Source organism: Mustela nigripes, chromosome 6, assembly GCF_022355385.1.
Source record: "Mustela nigripes isolate SB6536 chromosome 6, MUSNIG.SB6536, whole genome shotgun sequence".
NCBI lineage: Eukaryota > Metazoa > Chordata > Mammalia > Carnivora > Mustelidae > Mustela > Mustela nigripes.
In genome coordinates, this window is record NC_081562.1 from 80,503,073 (window position 1) to 80,524,547 (window position 21,475).

At 37.1% G+C, this 21,475-nt stretch overlaps 1 protein-coding gene across 2 annotated transcripts in view; it reads right to left on the bottom strand.

Moving 5' to 3' along the window:
* The window catches only part of NELL2 (neural EGFL like 2), a 400,918-nt gene that overhangs the window by 359,905 nt on the left and 19,538 nt on the right, over positions 1–21,475 (bottom strand). The window contains exon 1 of one of the 2 annotated variants that reach the window (XM_059402949.1): positions 1,282–1,355. The exons of the other annotated variant lie outside the window; for it this stretch is intronic. The gene's annotated coding sequence lies outside the window, so the exon portion shown is untranslated. Of the gene's footprint in view, positions 1–1,281; positions 1,356–21,475 lie in introns of those variants that run through there. 2 annotated transcript variants of the gene reach the window in all.

Sequence of the window (21,475 nt, forward strand, 5' to 3'; positions counted from 1 at the left end):
AGTTTTACTGAGATAGGAGACTAATTTTTAATCTCTAATCCAGTGTGAATTAGCAGGTTAAAGATTTTAAATTTTATGTTTATAAAGTATACTGAAATAAACTTCTAGAAAAATACATTTTAAAAGATATACAAACTTAACAGACCTAAAATCACATTTCAATAAATCTAATCAGAACAAACATAAAAGGGAAAAGTCATAAGAATCATATACATTGTTTATAGAAAGTATGTATGTAGGAGATTAAAATGGAGAATTGCTGATTATACTCACAACTTTTGTCATTCACAATCATAAGAAACAAAAATTATGAAGGAAATAGCAATTCTCTATATTAAATTGCTTTGCTCACACTTTGAATGAACACTGTATATATCAATAGTTCAGCCGATTTTCTGCTTGCTAACTTATCCAGGTTGGATAGAAGACAATGCTACTCTTAGGTGATAATATACATCTATGTTTTGTTTTATTAACATTTATAATAAAGAAATCAATTTCACAAAGGTAAATTCACAAGAATGGAAGAAAATGAGTCACAGTAAGCTTTCATTTTTTTCAAAAGTAAGGCATGTAATGTATTTTTGAAATCTATCTTTAATCCTTTGTCAATAAACAGTTACAACAATTTATCATGTAAAGTCATGGTTAAATTTCTATCACCTTTAAAAAATTAAAAGGAATGCTGGATCCATTATTTTTTCATGCCTGCATCTTCTTTTGATACAAAGTAAAATTCCAAATGTTTTCCAAATTTGTAAGGCACTCACAGATGAGCAAGCGAGATCATCAATTATCCCATTGATATCTTTTGTTGAATTATGTAATACGTCATAACAATCTATAGAAACTATTCCTTTAAGCTTCTAACTCCAATTTTGCCCTTCAGTTTTATCTATTTTGCATTCCCTCCTTGCATGGATTTATTTAGGTCATTGAAAATACCAACGATGTCAGATAAACAAATTTATGCTGTTCGAGTCACAATTTTTAAAATATGGGGATTAAACTACTTGCCGAAAGACTAGGAGTTTCTTTCGTGGTTCAACATTTTCAACAGAACTTTTCCCCTCTATAATCACCATAAGTCTACATGCAAAAACAGTTCCTTATAATCAGTTTTCATACAGATCATAAAGATCAGTTTCTATATTCTCTCTATAATAAAGAGAATAATATAGTAGAATATAACACAATCACCTTAGCATAACTCATAATGTTTACTATGGCATTAAGCACTCTGTATAGTTCAGCTGACGTTTTTCTCATAACAAGACTTACTTGATGAAGGAAGTAGTGTGTTAAATTACGAGCTTCTCAATCTGGGTATTTATTCCAGAATTACTTTTTTATTATTGCAGTTGCCGCATTAAAGGATACTTCCTTATAAAACTTAAGCTGTAAACCACATTAGCTGACACTGATCACATGCTTAGATATTGTGGTAATAATCAAAGTTCAAAAAGTGTTGCTACACCGTTGCTTCATTTGCTTCATGCAGACCCATTACAAACAGTTTAAAACTAACCTTGATCTATAAAACTCCACAAATCCAGCTCTCACTCAGCTGTCCAATCTCATCTAATGCCACTCTCCCCCTCACTCTCTGTACTTTGGTCATAAATAAATACCCCATGTTCTCTCCCACATTACACTCTATACTTCTCCTATGATAATGTGTTAACTTTATAGCTGTTGAATACCTGTGCTCCCTTCTAGAATGTAACCACCAGAGGGACAGAGCCCATGTCTACATTCTTTTATCATAAAATCCCAAATGCCAACAACATTGAAAGTGTTCAATAAATATTCACTGAATAGAAATTTTTACAGAAGTTTACTGAGTACAGTACAGCCACAAAAATGTCTCCTATCTTTAAGAAAAAATATAAAATAACATTTTCAGACTCATTGAGTAGCAAAGTAAAAAACGACCCCTCACATTGGTAGTACAAATGCCTCCTTCCAGGAACTATTTAGCACCTGAGCCTTCTGGAGTCAGAAAAAGAAAAGGAATAAAGGGTAAATTTGGGAGGGGGGGTGTAAGGATGGGAGAGCGGGCAGAAACAAACGAAGAGGCCAAGTTGGGACACAGTGTAAAAGCGGCTAAATTGTCTGTATTATGACCTTCTCTTTTTCTGGAAGGGCCTTTCATCTCTCACTTTGCACTCCCGTTCTCACCCCATACAAAGCCTGATGAACTTCCATTCGTCTTTCAAGACTCACATGGTTATCACCTCCCTTACACACGGGCGTGCAAGCGCACACACATGCACAGCTGGATCTCTATTGTAAATATTCTTCAAATTCATAGCACTCAGTATTCACTTCTGTTGCATACAGATCATATCATTTTTACAACATTGTTTGTCTATCTTCTGTCTACTTCAAATATAACCTCCTTGAGGACAGGAATTCCTGTTCACCTTTGATGCTCCAAAACTCAGTTTACTGCCTGACCCAGTGAATATTTCAACATGCTTGCTGACATAATGAATGAATATGGTAGATAACTATTTTCCTGCTCATAGGAAGTCAGAGGATGGAGGTGAGGGATGGAACAGGAGAATAGGGAAGGGGAAAAAGAAGATTGAGAACTTGGGCCATATGGCAGTGAAATGAACTCAAAGGTGATGTAAATGAGGTCAGATATGTGGGAGAAAGGATAGGTAAGAAAAAAGAGGCACAAAACACTAATAATCAATGAAATCTTACCTTCAGCCTTTACTTGAGTATCTCTATTATTTTGTTTATTCGTATTTTTTTTTTCAATAATAATTTATTGAGAATCTACTTCATGGAAAGGGTTGTGCTAGGTTTCGGGAATATGTAGTTAGAAAACTGAGTTAGTGCACAAGAATAGAGAAGAACAGAAAAGAATGACAAGAGCAAGAATAGAGATTTTATACGATAGAATAAGGACAGAAGAGAAGGACATCAAAACCACCAGAACCTGCATGTTTACCATATGGGTTCTTAGGGCCCATCAGTAAAAGAATGGTTTCATAACATATCATCAGGCTTCCCGAGGAGGGTTCCCAGTGCAATACTATGGGATAAGAAAACATCCTAGGACTTAAAATTTCTTTTCATATTTCTCAGTGTTTAAACTTAGAGTTTTGTCTTTAATCAGTTTTAATAACAACAAAAATATATAAAACCTTCCTAATTAAAGCCATCTTCTCAAGCTAACCAGACAGGTACATGATTTTTCACATTTTATGGATTATTTTTTATTTCTACTTCTCTGTAGCCAAGAGATAAATTCTGCCCTACCTAAAGTAATAGGGAAAATACCAATTTCTGAAATTGTTAACTTCACTTTGCTGACATTTTGCCTTGAATTTATGACATTGATTAATAATAGCCTAATAGAATATTTACTTGACCTGATTTACTAGCATCAATATTTGCATTACTGCCATTCCTGTATAACTTCAAAATTTGAAATCTGAGATGTTCAGCTGAGTGTGTCATTTTTTAAATTGGAAATCTGATGATAATTAATACATCATAACTTATAAACCTTATTCATTTAAAATCATTTAGTGCATATAAATAAAATAAAGGTTTATCTAAGTTCATCTTTATACAAAAAGTTCAGATTTTAAAAGAATTAAACCTCAATTACCTTTTGGATTCTAAAATAACATGGTAACATAATATAGAAGTAGAAACAGTATTACCGCCTACTGAATTTTCATTGAACTAGTGAAACATTTGCTATGTTTGCCATGTTTTTATTACTCAAAGAGACTGTGAAGAGGGTTGGTAGAGTAGGATAAGTCCCTTTTTATAAGAAATTCTAGCTGACTATTTTCTATAGTTTAAAGTATGAAATCGTATATCACCCCCCACCCCCGCCTTTATTTTGATACCATTACTAGTACCCTAGGGCATACCTTTCCACCTCGAGAGTCACAGCCTTAAAGGAATCATTCAATCTTTCTTTGGCAGCATTATATCATCAAAACAGAGATGGAGTAAACGTCTGGGTTACATTATCATCTAACTACACTGATAAACACTGAATTTAGCAATTAATAAAATATGTACCTCTATAAATAGAAAATATTGTTATATTTGGTTTTATAAGTGCTATAGTCTGATTATCTAAACTAGAGAGAATAAAGCATATAGTATGTTAAGAAGATAGAAAAAAAAAGAATCTGGGGTTTCCATTTAGATCAAAGTAGTGTAAAGAATAATTACTATTCAGTAAGATAGGGAGAGGGACTATTGGGGCAGGTCTTGGTTTGACTGAATCAGAAAGCAAGAATAATGTCATTTTTTAAAAACTAAAATTTGTGCCACTTTACAAAAATCATCCAACTAAGCAATTCTTGATGCTTGCTAAATATATATGCTAGTGTAAGCTAATATGAAATACATAGCAAAGTTTAAAAAAAGAAGAAAATGTATATTTTAGCTCAAGATAACTAGCTGAGATTAGCTCGAAAGGCTTCCTTAAATAAGCTGACAGGAGATTTTCAACATCTTCATCTCTTAGTTAAGTTCTCTGTGTTAATAAATGACAGAAATTAATGTAATTTAAAATTTTAATCAAAATTAACTACATTTCTCAAAGGAATTCTATGGCCAAGGTGTACCTTGGTCATATGCCACATATGCCACAGGAGTGGTAAAAACTACAATGAGGTAGATATCCAAGGACATGTGTCCCTAAGGAAGGTGTAGTCTCGTCACAGAGATATATGTGTATACACAGTGAAAATGAGAGAGCAATGCAAAATGTCATCAGTTCTATTGGAGAGAAATTACTCAAAGTACTAGAGAAATACAGTACAAAGACAATAGACTAAATGAGATATGAGTGGAATTTTCTTGGAGGACAGAGTGTTTGTCCTGGGCTTTAAAATAATTAAGTTAGTTTTTAAAGGGTAAGAAGGGGAATGAGGGATATTTCAGATGGATGGTACATCAGACGCAAATGTTTCCTCCCTGTCTGATGAATGAAAATCTAATTTAGATGGATGGGTGGACAAGTAAGAAATAAGGATGAACAAATAAGTGAGGCCCATAGCTTTGAAAGCCATAGTGATTCTGGACTTTATTTTGAAGACAATAGGAAAGTGCTGAAGATTTTTAAACACAAGAGTGACTGAATCAGAGAACATTGAAATGTCCTTTGTTCTTTTGTGCAAATAAACATTAAAAGTATCATTGACATGCTTTCATAAAAAGGCCCATCTATACAGTGCTGGTGAAATAAAAATGTTAAAAAGATGCTGCAAATCCTCTTAAATTTGACAAGATGACTGTGAGTAATAATCACCTACTGAGGCTGATTGAATATCTGTCAGGGTTGCCAGATTCCAGAACAAAATGCAAAAACTGATCATAACATTCTTGGATACAACAGAAAAACAAGGTTCACACTTACAGAATAAGATGTGGGAAAGAAGAGGGTTTTCCAATGTTAAAAGTTAGCATCTTCAAAATCTAGGCAAATGAATATGTATGGTCGGGAGCACTCAAAACAAATCTATCAAATGTCTAAGGCTCTTTCGGATTACTAGTTTATAAAGACAGCAAATTAAAAGACGAAATGCTAATGTTAGGACAACTATACTTTATCTCACGGTATTACGCATCTCAAATACATGGAAAATGGGAAAAAAGCTGAATCAGACACTGGAATAAAAATAATGCTATCTGTTCAACAAATTCTATTTTATTCTAAAGATGTAAGAATATATTTCCCAAGGCCCCTTGTTTAGGAAGAGCGCTGGACTGAGTTACGGCTGGTATGTAGAAATGATATTCAACACTCCCAGGTCTGGTTCCTGAAACTTCCATGCTCTCTCTTTCCTTTTTGGCCAGATGCAAAAATATCCAGTAGAATGCTGTGAGGTTCTTGAAGATTTAAAAAACAAAGCACAACAAAAGCCGTATGAATGAAGGAGATTAGATCTCAGAATGACTGTATGGAGAAAGGATCCTCCTCCTACTTCCTGATAACCCTCATTGGATTATGACATGAGTCTGAAATAAAAGCTACTGAGATTTGGGATTGTTTGTTATTATTAGTTAGCATATCCTTACTACTACAGACCCCCAAAACTTTAGTTATATTTAAAAATCAGAAGAGCAGATCAAGCCCCATGTCCGTCAGGCTCTCTGTTCACTGGGGAGTCTACTACTACCTCTGCCTGCTGCTCTCCCGGATTGTGCTCTCTCTCTCTCTCTTTCTCTGACAAATACATAAATAAACTCTAGAAATCAGAAGAATTATACAGTATATGCTCTAAGCCTCCTCAAATCACATGAGAGTGCTTTCCCAGAGCTATAATACACTACAAATATAATCAGATTTACAATATACTGAAAAGTAAAATTGGAAAGAAATGACTTAAGGGAAAAGGATAGAATCACTCATCATTATTTTGAAATGAGAGAGCCAGATCTTCTACTGGGGATTTGGTTATTCCATGGTGATTCTCCAGGAGGCATCATCCAATGAAGGTAAGACACCATTCAGGAAGTGACAAAAGAAACATGGACACTAAATGACTGGATCAAATGTTCTCCACCTTTATAAGGTTTAAAAAAAATCTTATTTGTAAGAATTCTGAAGTAGATTTTTTTGCTTGTACTTTCATATAAGTTTATTTTAATATTTTTCCTAAGATATTCTTTCTTACTTCCCCAATGCAGTTGCATTTGAGAATCTGTATTTTCTCATTATCTCTTCTTAATGTACCTTTCCTTTTTTTAAAAAAAAAGTTTTTATTTATTTATTTGACAGACAGAGATCACAAGCAGGCAGAGAGGCAGGCAGAGTCTGGGGTCAGGGAAGCAGGCCTCCTGCTGAGCAGAGAGCCTGATGCAGGGCTCGATCCCAGAACCCTGGGATCATGACCTGAGCCGAAGGCAGAGGCTTTAACTCACTGAGCCACCCAGGCACTCCTTGTACTTTTCCTTTTTTGGAAAACTTTCTATATTATATGGTATTTTTTATTCTGTTAAAGTTTTCCTTTCTAATTCTTCTTATTGTTCTAAGCATAAGTTCTCATGATTGTATAAATATTATCTGCAATGATTCTAATTTCCCAATATTTCTTCTGTGAGAAATGCTTTTCAGTAGTATAGGAAAAAAAAAAGAGAAAGAGTATTCAATAAAACCAGACTGACCAAGGAAAACGCAGGGATCAGAAAATGGGTAAGAAATCAATCAATATAAATTACTCCTTTATTATCTGCTCATCTGAGCTCTGACAGAATCCTTAACATCTTTTCCCAAAGCACTTTTTAAGTGCTTTGAATTATTTTATATCCTTTCTGGGCTCATGTCATCATCATCAGATTATCCCGCACTCTGCAAATGGATCATAAATTATGTGACTTGCTTTCACAGCCCCAGAGGGATACCTTGGGTATGAATTCTCAAAAATAGATATCCCTTTGGTGTGACCATCATACATATATTCATTTAACAAAAGTTTAATGAAGGTCTACTATGCAACAGATATCAGTGATATGTCAATGGACAAAAAACAAAAATTACTACTCAGTGGCTTATTTGGTGGGGAAGAGAGGGAAACAGATAACAAACCCAATTAACTACAATTAATTAATTACCCAGTACATAGACAGTAACAAGTGCTACGGAAATAATAAAACAAAAATTTTAAATAGGGTGTTTAGGAAAGGCCTTACACAATGCGCATTGGAGTCTAGACTGAAGGAGGCAAGGAGGTGACTGTGATGGTATCTTAGGAAACAGAGTCTCTAGCAGAAGAAACAGCAACTGCCTTCAGTTGGGAATGTACTTGGTGTACTTGAGAAACAGAAAGAGGACAGTGTGCCTGGAGCAGCAGCAGTATGACTAGGGCTGCGGGAAGAGCAAGAGGAGATGAGGTCTAAGACCTGACAGGGCACAAAATCATGTAAGCCTCGTGACTCACTGTAAGAACTTTCTTTTCTTTTCTTTAAGATTTTATGTATTTTTTTGAGAGAGAACCCATGCAAGAACGTGAGCGGGGGCGGCAGGGGGGGCAGTGTGAGAGAGGCAGACTCCCTGCTGAGCAGAGAGCCCAATGCCTGGCTCCCATTACCCCGAGATCATGACCTGGCCGAAGGCAGATGCTTAACTGACTGAGCCACCCAAGTGTCCGAAGACTTTCTCTTTTTCTTGTAGTGAAATGGAAAGCCACTGAAGAATTTTGAATAGAGGAATGATATTAAATGACTTATATTTAAAACATTAAATTCTGGCTGCTGCATGTTGGCAATGACAGGAGAAAGCAGTCTGATGATTGCAATAATCGAGGTGAGACATGATGGTTCAAACCAGCGTAATAGTAGGTAGAGAAGATGAGCAATGGCGAGATTCTGAATATATACAGTATTCAGAACAGAGAGGATTTGTTGACAGATTGGATACAGAGTATGAGAGAAAGAGAGGAATCAAGGAGGACTGTAAGATTTTTTACCTGAACAAGTAGAAGGATAAAACTGGCTCAGCTGGGTGGCCTGGGTGGCTCAGTCGGTTAAGTGTCTGCCTTTGGCTCAGGTCATGATCTCAGGGTCCTGAGAACAAGGTTCCGCACAAGGCTCCCTGCTCAGCAGGGAGTCTTCTTCTCCCTCTGCCTGCTCTTCCTGCGACTCCCCCTGCTTGTGCTCTCTCCCTCTGCCAAATAAATAAATAAAATATTTTTTAAATGGCATTTACTGAAATGGAAAAATTAGAAGAACTGGTTTGAGAAAGAGAAATGAGGAATCATAAGTCTGGGATACATTAAGACTATTAGACATGCAAATGGAGACACTAAGCTGGCAGTGGGAATTATATGATGGGGATTCAGAGGAAACACACATGGGAAATATAAATCCAGAAGTCATCAGCACGTAGATGACATGTCCAGCCATAAGATAAAATGGTATCACAAAAACTATGAGAAGAGACAGCAAGAGAATACTAAGAGCTCTGGGGCACTCCAACATTAAGAGTTCTAAAAGAAGAGAAAGACATAGCAAAGGACTGGGAACAATAGGCCAGTGAATTCAGAGCAAAACCAATAGAGGGTCAGGGCATAGAGTGTCCAGTGCTGCTCACAGGTCAAGTAAAATGAGGACTGATACTTGATCTTTGGAGTTAGCAACATGGAGGTCATTAGTAACCTTGACCGAGCTATTTCAGTTGAATGATGGAGGCAGAAGTCTGTTTGGAATGTTTCAGGAGAAAATGAGAACAGTGAAATTCAACAAAGTGAAGACAGACAATTTTTGGAACAATTTTGCTATAAAGAGGAGAGAAATGTAGTGATAGTAGGAGAGGAAGTAGAGTAGGATCAAAGGAAGTTGTCTTTGTTTTCATTTTACAGATGGCAAATACAACAGTATTTCTGTAAGATGGTAGGGAAGAACGATTAGAGAGGAAAAAAACTAGTGATTAGAAGAAAAGAGGGAAAATCACTGCAGGGATGTTCTTGAGTACATTTGAGAAATGGAATCTAATATACAAGTAGAAGGGTGGCATGTGCTGGGAATGTGGGTACTTCTTTATCCATACTAACAAGAGAGAAAACAGAGCTAGGCGCACAAAGGCAGAAGTGGTTAAATGTGGTAGTGCAAACTTTAGGATGTTTTCTTCTGGTTCCTTCTATTTTCTCAGTAGAATAGAAAGGGAAGGAGTCATCTGCTTAAAGTTCAATGGGGTAGAGAATTTAGAGGTTTGGGGAAGAGGGGAAGGTATGAAATGAGCTTCTAGAAGTGTGGAAGTGTGAATAGCATGGGGAAATAGGACTGCCAGGCAGCATTGTAAGTCCACTCAAATTTGATGATCAGGAATCTGAAGTGAGACCAATAAGCCTGGGAAGCTATGTCAAATGGTTTAGGAACAGAAGAGGAGTTGTATTTACCTGTCTTTTGATGGCCAAGGAACAGAGTATTTACAAGGGAATAGTATAGTGATTAATCATGAAATTTCAGCTAGGCTTAAATGACAGGAAAATATGAAGGAAATGAGGAATAGGTGGGAAGTGGGGGTCAAAGAATTGTTGAATAGAGGTATTAGAAAGTAAAGTGAAGACAAGAGTTTATAGCATGAGAAGGATGCTTGCAAGCAAGATTATGGCCGTTGCTGGTTATATACAGTCTTGAATGTACCCAGGGATGAGTCTGACGAAGGATGGAGGACAAGATCACTGAAAGAAACGGTGTCAAGGAGCCAAGTGGCGAAGAGTAGTAGAAGAATCTATAAGAATCACGGCTGGAGCAGTGTTTGAAGAAGCAAAAGTGAGCCAGGAGCTGAGGTATTCAACGAATAAGGTTACATTCAACATGGAGTCTAAAGTAAATAAGTTGATGAACTTTGTGATACTGAAGATATTCATTTTAAGAAATAGGAACCTGCTTTTGCCTTTTACAGAATATTAATGAGCACACAAAAAAGAAAGACAGATAATTGAAAGTTATTTCCACAATCAAGAATAAAAGGGAATTTGTTAATAGTACGTAAATCAACCTGACATGTTTAAGGCTGGATTGTGCCTTTCCATTCTTTAAGAGGAGTCATTCAAAAAAGAACCTGTATAACAAATGTATTTCTACTTGTTCTGAAAGAATCAGCTGACAGACTTTACTTAGATTTACTTTTAAAGTATTTGACCATAAAAAAATACCTCTACACAGAGCACATAAGAACAGAGAAATTATGAAATCAATATAATGTTCTATTAAGTCAGTTTAAAAATCAAATAGCAGCTATCTTTAAAAATAAAGTACGATTTTTCCAATGTGGGGGGAGGAGGAATAAGAAAGGAAATGACTGAACCTTTTAAGACAAGATTATTTCTTCCCTGAGCATTCTAACTACTGTAAATCAACAGGGAAATCTCTGGTTTCAGAAAATTGTTTCAGTCATTCTGAACATTAGTTATATTCATTCAGTCTTAAGGAGACTACTAAGAGATAACATGTATTTCTAGGGGCACCTGGGTGGCTCAGTTGGTTCAGGGTCCAACTCTTGCTTTTGCCTCAGGTTATGACCTCAGGGTCATGGGATTGAGGCCTCTCCCCACCCCCACAATGGGTGCGAGGAATCCTCTGGAAATTCTCTAGCCCTCTAATTCTCTCTCCCTCTCTGCCCCACCACTGAAAGGGAGTGTGCAGGAGCACTTTCTCTGTCTCTCTTTCTCAAATAAATAAATAAAATCTTAAAAAAAAAGAAATAATGTATTTCTAGGGGTGATCATGTGCTATATGATGCCATTGTGATTCAGCAGCTAAACACTAAATATTTCAGTTAGATTTTAAATTATATTCACAAATTACAATCTTTCACAAAGAGAAACAGATGAGCACCATAAAAAGGTAGATATATCTGTTTAATCATTGTCTTCTCCCAGCAAAAAAAAAAAGGAAACTACAGAGCTCTGATGGGTGATCTGGCTTCAGTGAATATATAAAATTAAAAGTAAATGAAAGGGGCGCCTGGGTGGCTCAGTGGGTTAAGCCGCTGCCTTCGGCTCAGGTCATGATCTCAGGGTCCTGGGATCGAGTCCCGCATCAGGCTCTCTGCTCAGCAGGGAGCCTGCTTCCCTCTCTCTCTCTTTCTCTCTCTCTCTGCCTGCCTCTCCATCTACTTGTGATTTCTCTCTGTCAAATAAATAAATAAAATCTTTTTAAAAAAAAATAAATAAATAAACGGAATCTTTGAAAAAAAAAAAGTAAATGAAAGCTAGACAAGATGCCTGTCTGTCATGACTAGATATTTAACTATGTGATTAGTTGCTGGAGAAAGAAATATGACTAAAAGACATATTCCTGCCTTTAGGTCCCCCATAGACAAGAGGAAAAGATATGCATATAAGCAAAATATGCATGAGAAATATCTGTACATAAAATGCTAGGGGACCGACAGGAAGGGGTGAGTACACCTTCCTGAGAGAGTAAGGGGAGGCTTGTGGATGATGTTTGGTCTGAGCCTTGAGGACTGCGCTGGAGTTCAGATTGAAGGAGGCCTACATCTGCATGTGCTGGGAGGGGCTGGAATTGGGAAGGAAGAAGCTCATGCAGAGGGGAAAGCAACAGCCAAATCTAGAGGAATGAAAATGCACAGGGCATTTTAGTTAACTGTGAAGAGAAGAGTGTGATTTATGAAGAGAAACAATGGATGAAAAAAATTGTAAAACGAAATTAGAAATGTAGCCTTGTAAATAATTTTTTCCAAGACTTTTTATTTCACCCTGTTAGTGTGTTCCACAGAATATTAGTTCCTTGGGATGCTGATGGACATTATGTGAGACCCATGGCACCTCTGATAAGGTTAAACTTTAAAGGATTTCTTTACTCTAGGACTTCTCTGCACTTCTAAATATACTAATATATACTGGAATCTCAAAAGGAAAATAGCTTATGCAGTTTTACAAACTAATTTAATCATAGAACCCCTTTTTTAAGAAGCATATTAGAGAACTAATGTTCTGTGGGAATGTACTTTTAAAATTGCTGCTGGGGCAATTGGGAAATCACTGCAATATAAATTGCTTTCCCATCACATGATGCCGTATATCTATTCCTTCACCCAATAAACATTTATTTAGTACCTTCTACATGCTAAGCCTAATAGTGCATTAAAGTACATGAGTCTTATAAATTCAGATTATGGTGATATGAATAAAAATAATACTAGATGCATCCTGGGTTAATCTGAACAAAACAAAAATGAACTAAGATTCTTATTATAAAGGATTCACACTCATCATGGTGCAGTAGTAATTAGGGATGGAGACTCGGGAGCCAAACTCCCTGGGTTTAAACCCTAGCTAACCTACCTACTAGCTGTGTGATCTTGGGAAAATTACTTAACCAATCTGTGCTGCATTTTCCCCCTCTGTAAAATGGGAATGGTAACAGTACCTGACTCAGTGGTTGTTCTGATAATTAGGCAAATTAAATAATTTACTATTTCAAAAGAGCTTAGAATAGTGGTTGGCATAAGGTAAGCATAACGCGGTTTGTTAAATAAATAAAATCAATATGCTAGGGTCAGAGGGAGTATTTTTCTTTCCTTTCCCAAAGTACTTTGTTGCACATTTACTCTGGGAAATTTTTGTAATAAATCAGCTGCCTATTTAGAAATTGGTGGAAATGAGGTAAACACAAGACCATTTGGGCTCTTTAAGTGGGAATCTTGACTGAAATATCCATCTTTACCCTAGGTAGGGCACCAGGGTCTCCTAGCTCTCAATATTTTCTCCACACACTAGTTGGAAAAGTCTGGATACAAAAATGAAACAGAAGGATGAAGTAATAAAGTGGATTGCTAGTTTCTTCTTTATACTTTTTTCTGTTTTTCAAATTATCCAAAATCAGTATGTACTATTTTTGTATTCAGAAGAAAGAATGCTATTTTAAAAGGTCAGCTTTTAAATTAGTGTTAGAAACAAAGATGAATACAAAATGGTAACTTTTTTCCTTCCCAAACTAGTAGCCAGGGATAATTGGGAGGTAAGATAGAATAAAGAATTACGTTTCAAATTAGAAAAAGCTGTTTAGGGGCGCCTGGGTGGCTCAGTTGGTTAAGTGACTGCCTTTGGCTCAGGTCATGAGCCTGGAGTCCTGGGATTGAGTCCCACATTGGGCTCCCTGCTCAGCGGGAAGTCTGCTTCTCCTGCTGACCTCTCTCCTCTCATGCTCTCTGCCTTTCACTGTCTCTCTCTACCTCTCAAATAAATAAATAAAATATTAAAAAAAAAAAAAAGAAAAAGCTGTTTATACCAAAGAAATTCCAAAAATCTTAATATGCTAAAAAAATCATGAAAACTAATCTATTACTATAACGAAAATTATGATTCACATTGAAATCATAACTGCTTGAGAATTCAGGTCACTGTTTCTTCTCTACAGAATAAAAAAAGATGGTGTACAAAGTTACATCAAAATTAAAATTGTTAGAAAGTGTTGTAGAACTCAAATTTCAGGGATTAAACCTGGGAAGCCTTCTCACAGACATTTCATTATAATAAAATCTAAAGATTTTTTTTCCTCCAGACTGAATAAAAACACATTAATTTTAGTAAATGTTGGATGGATCATTCAGACTGCTCAGGTCAAAATCTTGCAGTCATTTCTCTCACGTCCCACATCCAATGGTCTAGTATACCCTCTCTGCTCCTCTTTAATATATGTCCAGAGTCTGACCACTTACCACCCACACCCTCTCTGGTCCAAGCTATCACCATCCAAAATGGTCTCCCTGCTACTGTTCTTCCCCTCAGTTTTTGCTGAAGGAGTGATCCCATTACAACATAAGTCTGATGGATTGTCTCACTCCCAGTCATCCCCAAACCTCAGCCATTTCCCATCATGCTTATGAAATAAAAGCTAAAGTCCTGGCCAATCTCTCCATAACCCAGTCCATGTTAGCCCTCTGCTCTTACTCTTCCTTCCCTGCTCTGTTTCAGTCTCCCTGGCCTTCTTCCTGTTTCTAGAACAAACCCATCAGGCCTTTGCATGTGTGTTCTTCCTGCCTAGAATCTTCTTCCTACAGATATCCAGGCACCTTACTCCCACACTTCCTTCACTACTGTGCTCGAATGTCACCTTACCAATGACGTTTTCCCTGATCACCTCTTTTAAAATTGCAAGCCACCCTATGCACATATTCCTATCAGGCTTCCCAGAATTTTCTCTAAATAGCACATAATACCATCTAATACTCTGTATATTTTCCTTATTTATCTCATTGTCTCTCCTCAACAGAATGAAAACTTCCTGAGGACAGGATTTTCCTTTGTTTTGTTCCCTAATGTATTCTCAGAGGCCAGAATAGTGCTCAGCACACAGTAGCTGCTCATTAAATACTTGGTGGCTATTAAATAAAGTGGAGGTAGGCTTTTGGAAATACACTCCTCAAATCTGGAGAGAGGCCTGAGCTGAAGCTATAACTTTAGAAGTCATCAGTGACGACATCATTAAAAATAAAGACAGGAGAGATTTGGTAAAAAAGAATGAAAAAAAAAGAAAAAGAGAAAGAAAATTTCAAGAAAAGCCATTTTCACAATCTTTGCTAGAAAAGCATCATAATTTTAAAAAATGCACTTTTTGCAAATTTCAAATTGGCAAAATTTACAAAGCTGAAGGCGATTCAAAAGATATAAAATATGCTACTAATTGCAAGAGTCTGAGTCAGTATTTTTCTTCTTTAATTTAAATTCAGGTTAGTTAACATATAGTGTAGTATTGCTTTCAGGAGTAGAATTTAATGATTCATCACTTACATATAATACCCAGTGCTCTCCTCAACAAGTGCCCTCCTTAATCCCCATCCCCCATTTAACCCATCCCCCACCCACATCCCCTCCAGCAACCCTCAGTTTGTTTTCTTAACTATAGTCTCTTTTGGGTTGCCTTTTAATTACTCTAACTGCATCTGCTTTATTTAATAATCAAGGTTACCTTATCTTTTCAATAAATGAAGGATATGGATGCCTTCTCATCTTACCATTTACCATCTGATCTTAAACAACAACCACAGTACACTAATAAGGAAATGAAACACATGTATAATGTGTTCCTCAAGAATTCCCATTGTAGCTTCCTCCTGGGTGACCATTTAACTATACTGGTGACTGCCAGGACATGGGAGAATTGAATGTAATCTATTTGGAAGTAATGGCAATTACAATTCTCTCTCCAATAATCTGAAACTTAGTCTGAAGCTTCTTCAAAATATAAATGCAGCGCCCAAGGTCAGACAACACTTTCCTGAGAGTCAGCTATTAGAATGCAGAGCAGTCGCCTGAAAGACTCTGCTGTCTGCATTTTGTTGAAACAGATGTGAAAAGTGAGGAAAGTATTCTAAAATCACCACCACCCCTGCTTGGTAATTTGTGTTAATTGTATGTATGAAGTTGTTGGCCCATTGTACTTCTTAAATGACATCCCTCAACAGTCCCTGCAATTTGTCTCAACAAGATGCAGACACAGTTGGGCTGGAAGACATCTTGCTGCAGAGCAATCTGAAAGCTTTTTCCAACACCTTTAATGCATATTCACAACCACCGCTTTCTAAAATGCAGAATTTCATCACCTACTATATTTAAATTTCTAAAATCTGCATTATATATTTCAAGTATGTTTAAATCAAAGTTTAAGTATTGGAAAGGCTTACATAATTTAACAAGTAATATGTATTAGAGGATGCTGACTCAGCAGATGGTAGGCAATGAACGAGCCAACCTTAACTGTATGAAAACTGCAAATAACTGCAGGTTTAAAGTTATGAAGATGAAGCTGAAAAAGAAATTAAAATTTCATAAAGGAAATAGACAAGGGAAATCAAATGAGGAAAAGCAAAAGTATAAAGGCAAAAAAGTTGAAAATATGAAACAACCTGAATAGTAGATAAAACAGAAAATCAAGTAAATTAAATGAGTTTAGGCTCTAAGCTAAAAAGAAATTGGTATTAATCAACCATAATACTTACCCACATTTTTTAAAATGGCAATTATTGGGGTGCCTGGGTGGCTCAGCGGGTTAAAGCCTCTGCCTTCGGCTCGGGTCATGATCCCAGGGTCCTGGGATCCAGCTGCCATCGAACTCTCTGCTCAGCAGGGAGCCTGCTTCCCTTCCTCTCTCTCTCTCTCTCTGCCTGCCTCTCTGCCTACTTGTGATCTCTCTCTCTGTCAAATAAATAAATAAAATCTTTTAAATAAATAAATAAAAGGGCCATTATTTTAACGGGGGGGGGGGAGCGGTAAATGAAACAAGGGAATTCTAGAATATTTTGGAGAATAACAGCAAATAGGTCATCAATGTGAATTTTTCTCAGATTCCTTCCCAATTAACTCTCCAGAACCTTCTTCTCTATTACATCTCTCTAGTGCTCCTTGTTGTATCTAACATCATAACCAAATCTACCTTCCTCGCCACAAATCTACCTTCCTCGCCACAACACACTGATCTTCCTGTATGGAGTATGGGAGTCAAGAAAATGACAAAATCTCATTTCAGGATGACCCACTATAAATCATATTTAACACTTATGGAATACCTGTATTATAGAATCATAGACTCTCAAGGTCAGAAGAGATTTTAAAGGTCTTCCAGTCCAGCCAAGCATCCATTCTCAAAGTCCTTCTGTGATATTCCTGCCAGGCAGCTAAACTATGCTTACTGAAACATGTTGATTGATGGAGAATCCAACATCTACCAGAGTGTCTCATTTTACCTTCAAACATCAGTTCAGCCTGTTATTCATTCTATTTCTATGTCCCTTAAACTAAATAGTTCACTGGGACATTTTCACTGATAAGAAAACATAAAAACATCTAAGTGACCAGAGCCTACTTTATAGAGACTCTCATTTTATTCAGATGATTGGCGGACCCCTAACAGTTTATTTTCAAAGTTCCCCAAGTGATAGGCACCTCGGTGGTGTCATCAGTTAAGCGACCAACTCTTGGTTTTGGCTCAGGCCCTGATCCCAGGGTCATGAGATTGAGCCCTGCATCAGGTTCTGAGTTCAGCGTGAGTCTGCTTAGATTCTTTCTCCCTCTCCATCCTCCTCAGACCCTCCCCCCACCTAAAATAAATAAGTAAATCAATCAATCAATCAATCAATCTTCAAACTTTCCCAAGCAATTTTAATATGCAAGCCAGGATTAGAACCATCACATAAAACTAAGTTCTCTCCACACCACGGTAGAGTTACTATTAGAAAATGTCAGATGAGCCATCTTCCTAAAACTCCTATTTATTAGGCTCAACTTGATTTCCTGATGATTATACAGTAGAATACAGTAACATTATAACATAGAAAAAGTACAAGATTCAAATTCAGACAGAGCTGAATTTGGGACCTTCCTAAGTGAATACCCTCAGCCAAATTATCTAACTATTCTGAGTCTCAGTTTTCCCATCTATACAAAGAGGATATGATCATTAATGGGGAGTTGAGGGAGATAATATATATTCCACATGGGAATACAACACTATCACGTTCCTCTGAGCCTCCTCTAGGTAAATGTGGTAGAAAAACCCTAGAGTGGCCCCATGATTCCCACTTCTTCTCCCCTTGAGTGTTCACACCAGATTTGCTCTCCCCTTGAGTGTATGTGGGACCTGTGACTTGCTTCTAACCAACAGAAAAAGATGAAAAGGATTCTGTGGGTATAATTAAGGCCCCAAATCAGTTGATTTGGGGTTAATCCAAAGGAGGATTATCCTGGGTGGACCTGACTTCATCCAGTGAAAGCCCTTAAAAGAGTGACTGGACTCTCTCTGAAGTCAGAGGCTCCAAGCAGCAGAGACTTCCTGTGGGTTGATAAAGTAAGGTCATGGCACATGACCTTGCTCACATGGCAAGGAACTACAGGAACCATGGGTGGCCTTTGGAGCCTCCAGCCAACAGACAGTGAAAAACTCAAAGCTCTCCACCATTGTGCTTCAAGGAAATAAACTGTGCCAACAGCCTGAGTGAACCCAAAAACATATCTTCTCTCGGTCAAGTCTCTAGATGCAAATGCATCTGTGAGAACCTGGGCAGAGGACTCATGAAGCCAGGTCCAGACTTTGAGATAATTAACAGTGTGTTGTTTTGAGCCACGATGTTTGTGGTAGTTCAGTTTCCAGCATTAGAAACTCCAACCATTTTCATGTGAATGTTTCAAGTCTGCTCATGGTCTTGGTCCCTCTCCCTAAAACATCTCCACTTCAGCAAACTTTCCTTTAAAGTGCAGTTTGTAAAAGTGGGTGCAACCATCACAGCAAAAATATATTCAGGCAGAAGGCATCAAAGGATGTGAAATCTGGGGTGGTGGTAGTCAGAAATTTAATGAGAAACACCATATTTACAATTTAATTTGATTACACTCTGTTTTATATCTTAAGGTACAGATCTTCTCTGTTGTGTCATCTCAGATTGAGAGTAAAGAGACATTAGAGCTCTTATTATCAAATTGTTTTGCTAATGAGCCTCTCTTTTTCCATCTGGAAGGTAACCCATGAAATCTGACTTTTGTACTAACTCCAAAGTTTGCAAAGTGGTTTTTTCAGAATTTCAGAGTCATAAAGGTTTCTATTGTACTTTACATGAATCTATTAGTTTGTATAATCACTTGCACTGCATAATGACCTCACTCACCTCATGGTAATTTGACCCACTTACATGCACATATGTGTACACAAACATGGGTGTGTACATTCTCCACAATCAGAAGAGCCTCAGAACTCTAGTTTCCCTCTTTTCAGATTTAAACAGGCAAAATACATTTAAAAGTACCTCTAATCAATTCATATCCAAACACATCATGAAGCCTCATTCTTTACTTTTGATCATTAATGACTTTATGGCAGAAGATATGATTTTCAATCTTTAATTTCCAAAAGGAGCCTTTCTATTAATCATCTTTGCAAAGGGACATGCAGAAGAGATTAACAGCACCCCTCTTTTGACACACACCACCAGTCATTCATTGATTCCCAATGTCAAAACTGTTAAAGACCATATATGTATTCTTCACTTTCCTTACTGAGGACATGAGTATATGATCCTAAAGAGACCTAACAAAGATAGATGCTCAGAATGACAAAATGAAAAAATAGAAAGGACTTGTAATCTTGATGACATTGCTCAGCCAATGAATTAACTAGACCTCTACTACCCTACTGATCTCTATGAACATGAGAAAATAAATGCTTTGTGTAGGCCACCTTCTGGGTATTCAGTTACTTGCAGTTACCAACACATTAAATGATACATTTGCTTATCTCCCAACCAAGGACTTACCAGGCCCCACCCTGCTTAGCTTCCAAGATCAGAAGAGATCAGAGTATTCAGGGTTTGGCTGTAGACTACATTTGCCTATCCCTAACAATGTTTAGCCTTTCTAAGCCTCAGCTTTTTCAGCAATACAAAAAGGAAATATGGCTATATAGTCTTTGCACTGATTAAGTTAAGATAAAGTAGCTAAGTTTTTATATTAATTCCAATATGTATGGTGATGGGGCCCTCCACACCAGCAAGCAATTCTCTGCACACCAACTGGATGTCCTACAATTCAACTCCATTTTGACAATACCTACCCAGAAAGCATCAGATTTCACAGGTTAAGGGCTCAGTCCTATAAGAATGTCCTGTGTCCCCCCAGATTCCACTCACTTCAGACACCAGTCACAAGCCCAGATTGTCACCTGTGCTTCTGACACACTGGCTATAAATGGAGGTTCCTACAGCCCCCTCCTTTGGTTCGATTAATTGGCTAGAATTAATCGAAGGGCTCACAGAACTCAGCATAACATTTTACTTAGTAGACCACTGATTTACTATAAAATAATATAACTCAGGCACAGCCAGATAAAAGCGATGCATAGGGCATGGCATGGAGGGAGGGTGTGGAGCTTCTAGGCCCTCTTCCAGGCTCCTCCACATGTTCATCAATCTATAAGTTCTCTGGAGAGAGAATTTACCTTCTTGGTTTTAAAAGAGGCTTCATTCCATAGGCAAGATTGAACTCACTGGCCATTGGCAATAGATTCAACCACCAGTCCCTTTCACCTCTCCAGTTGAGAAAGTTCCAATCCTTTAACCATATGGTTGGCTCCACTGGCAATCAGCCTCATCTTTAGGTGCCTTCCAAAAGTCACCTCATTAATATAACAAAAGAATTACTATTCTCATCACTTAGTAAATTCAAAGATTTTAGAAGCTCTGTACCAGAAATAGGAACAAAGCCAAATATATATTTCTTATTGTAAGTCACAATATCACATGAGGTCATTTGCCCTAATCCAATACAACAGTATCCCTATTAAAAGGGGAAATCTGAACACACACACACACACACACACACACACACAGGGAAACACACCACATGAACATAAAGGTAGAAATGAGGGTGATGCATCTACAACCCAGGAACACCAAAGATGGCCGACGAACCTCAGAAGCCATGAGAGTTGCTAGAAACAGTCCTCAGAAGAAACCAACTCTACCAACACCTTGATTTTGGACTTCTAGGCTTCAGAATTGCAAGACAATGAATTTCTGTTGTTTAAGACATTTAGTCTGTGGTACTTTGTTACAGCAGCCCTAGCAAAGGGTTCAATGTTAAAAGTAAATCCAAATTCCAAAGAAAACCAAACAGCGGCAACAACAAAAACACAGAAAAGAATGTTCATTTTTTAAAGTTACACATTCATAAGCTGACATTTATTTTCATAGATAACTGATCATAGTACAAAAAAAAGATTCTCAACATAAAGTGTTTACATATGGATTAACCTTAGGTCAGAAACTGAAGAGCTTCTCAAAAGAATATTCCACAGCTGGGGGGAAAAAAAGGAAAGAAGTTGGAGGGCATGTATTTTTAATAGAATCTAAGGGAGAATTTTCAAATATACAAATAGAACAATAAGAAGGGTTAAGAGACAAGTGCACTTTCTTAATAAAACGATGAAATCACAAATGCTAGCATAGATTAAGAAAGTAATCATGAGATGTGAG